This window comes from Triticum aestivum, chromosome 2B, assembly GCF_018294505.1.
Source record: "Triticum aestivum cultivar Chinese Spring chromosome 2B, IWGSC CS RefSeq v2.1, whole genome shotgun sequence".
Lineage (NCBI taxonomy): Eukaryota > Viridiplantae > Streptophyta > Magnoliopsida > Poales > Poaceae > Triticum > Triticum aestivum.
In genome coordinates this window covers 670597711-670601162 of record NC_057798.1, presented here as the reverse complement: position 1 = coordinate 670601162, position 3452 = coordinate 670597711, and positions in this window count along the sequence as shown.

The following is a 3452-nucleotide window of genomic DNA, read 5'->3' as shown; positions in this document are numbered from 1 at the left end:
CACCAGATATCGCCTATTCTACCCTATACTGCTTGCATTAGAGTAGTGTAGCATGTTACTGCTTTCCCTTATACCTATCCTGATGCATAGCCTGTTTTTGCTACTTCTGTTGATACCTTACCTGCATTCCTACTTGCCTAGTATAGAATGCTAGTATTTCCATCTGTGGCCCTACATTCTTGTCCGTCTGCTGTGCTATACTATCGGGCCGTGATCATTCGGGAGGTGATCACGGGTATATACTATATACTTTATACATGATACATGTGGAGACTAAAGTCGGGTCGGCTGGTGGAGCACCCGCGAGTGGATCTTTGTGGCGGAGCGACAGGGCAGGTTGAGACCGCCTAGGAGAGAGGTGGGCCTGGCCCTGTTCGGCGTTCGCGGATACTTAACACACTTAACGAGATCTTGGTATTTGATCTGAGTTGGCTACGAGCCTATACGCACTAACCAACTACGTGGGAAAGATATGGGCACTCGGCGTCGTGGTATCAACCAAAGCACTTCGTGACGCCAGCGACTGAGCGGCGCGCGCCGGATTGGACTGGAACGCAACTAGGCTAGGTCTGCTTCCGGCCGCGTACGCAACGTGCAGGTGTGCTCAGGGCGATGGGCCCATACCCCTGCACGCTTAGGTTTAGACCAGCATGCTGGCCTCTCTGTTGAGCCTAGGTGGGGCTGCGACGTGTTGATCTTCCGCGGCCGGGCATGACCCAGGAAAGTGTGTCCGGCCAAATGGGATCAAGCGTGTTGGGTAAGTTGGTGCACCCCTGCAGGGAAGTTAATCTATTCGAATAGCCGTGATCTTCGGTAACAGGACGACTTGGAGTTGTACCTTGACCTTATGACAACTAGAACCGGATACTTAATAAAACACACCCTTCCAAGTTCCACAGACAACCCGGTGATCGCTTTTCCACAGGGCGACGAGAGGAGGATCGCCGGGTAGGATTATGCTATGCGATGCTACTGGAGATGCTACTTGGAGATGCTACTTGGAGATGCTACTTGGAGGACTTCAATCTACTCTCTTCTACATGCTGCAAGACGGAGGCTGCCAGAAGCGTAGTCTTCGACAGGATTAGCTATCCCCCTCTTATTCTGGCATTCTGCAGTTCAGTCCACCAATATGGCCCTTTACACATATATCCATGCATATGTAGTGTAGATCCTTGCTTGCGAGTACTTTGGATGAGTACTCACGGTTGCTTCTCCCCTTTTTTCCCTTTCCTTTCTTTCTGGTTGTCGCAACCAGATTCTGGAGCCCTGGAGCCAGACGCCACCGTCGATGATGACTCCTACTACACCGGAGGTGCCTACTACTACGTGCTGCCCGCTGACGACGACCAGGAGTAGTTAGGAGGATCCCAGGCAGGAGGCCTGCGCCTCCTTCGATCTGTGTCCCAGTTTGTGTTAGCCATCTATGGCTACTTGTTTAACTTATGTCTGTACTCATATTTTGTTGCTTCCGCTGACTCGTCTATGACCGAGCACTTGTATTCGAGCCCTCGAGGCCCCTGGCTTGTATTATGATGCTTGTATGACTTATTTAAGTTTTAGAGTTGTGTTGTGATATCTTCCCGTGAGTCCCTGATCTTGATCGTACACATTTGCGTGCATGATTAGTGTACGATTGAATCGGGGGCGTCACAAGTTGGTATCAGAGCCGACTGCCTGTAGGAATCCCCCTTCCAACTCCTTGGCCGAAGTCGAGTCTAGACATTGCAAAACTTTTACTAACATGGCTGTGTGTCTTATGGGCACACGTCGCCATTGGGTGGTAGTAGGATCTTTTACTCCTTGACCTTTACTCTGGGACTCTGATCTCTCCTCTATTCGGGTTAAATGAAGTTTACTAAATCTAACAATAGGATCTCGTTATCACTTTCACCCGGAGAGCCCCTTGTTACTGATGATCGTCTGCTGCACCAGAAGACCCTGAAGATACTCTCTGCTGTTAACCCGAGAACTTGTGTTCATCGCGTTTGCAATTCCCCTTCCACCGCAAACCCTTATGGATAACTACTTGCAGTTGTTATTCTTACATTCATCCCCAGTTGGTCTTGTTATTACAAGATAACCTGAAAAACTCGTCGTTGTTTCGATAATCCTTTGAGCTTACTGCCTTGCTGTTCTTTGTCACCTGAATACCCCTATGGTTAATTATTGCACTTATCGAGTATCCGCTCATCCCCAGTTGTTCATGAGTTTCACAAAAGTCTTCAAAATACTATTCGATCTTCCGAAAATCCTCTGGAGCCTTTGGCTCTTGAAATTCTTGCTTGCTCGCATTATGGTTAATCCCATAAGTCTCGTAGTCTTATTGACATTCCTTGTCATTATCATTTTGGGTCTATTGACTCAATATGTTTGCGAATACGCGCAATCATCACTGATCCTTATAAATTACCTTTCCGGTTGAGCTGCCATTCTTTTAACTGGAATTGGTTCTCGACCAGTCCAATTGTCGTTGATTGTATCCCTAATTCTATTCAGCTTATCCATTCTTGATCAGAGCATTTGCTCCTGATCCCTTGATTTGAAAATCATAATTACTTTGCTAATTAAGCGTTGAACTATTCAGCTGTTCTATAAACCGATGCATTTGCAATCTTTCTTCCTCTGATTGGGTATCGATACTCATATCAACCCCATTGTGGATCGCCATATCCACTGTTGGATTATTATCCGACAGTGTCCTTCACATTTGATCACTTTGTGAGTTCTTCCCCTGATACCTAATGCCTTTGTTAAGTTGTATCCTCCGCTTGGCCAACCATACTCTGCTTTCGGGCTTGTGTTATTTACTCTTGAAACTTGTGGTATATGTTTCTAAGAAGCCACTAAGGGTTGAACATATGCTTTCTCTAGACCGTGTGAACCCGAAAGTTTTCACGAGTCATACTCTTCTGGTGCTTCGCCAGATAAAATTTCAACACTGCAACTTAATTGAATGCGAGAAGTGGATGAAATGTTATGCCTTGGAGAAGTGGGAGTCGACCTTGAACTTTGTGTTCATGCCCATGGACCCGATGTACATCTTCTCATCGAAGCTTCTTTTAAAATTAATTATTCCCTTGATATAAGTTCATCTTATATCTGGGGTATGGCCTTTTACAATCGTGGTTCCGACCATGTTCTCCTTTAAATACCATTTTCGATGCAAGTGTAAGCACTTTTCTTCTGTGGATCAATACCCCGGTACAACCTCTACTTTGATCTGTCGTCGAGTATTACCCCATGGTATCTCGAGATTATCTTGGAACTGCATAACTTCCTATGAGTTCTTCATCAAGTACCACATACTCACTTATTACAATTTTTCATGGGCTCTGAGTTATTAAACACTCAAAGACACCGATAACTGAACCGAGTCCGCATTACGGTTCAACAACTCTTACTAATATTCTTTACTTATGAGTTTGTACCCGATCATGTCATTCCTAGCC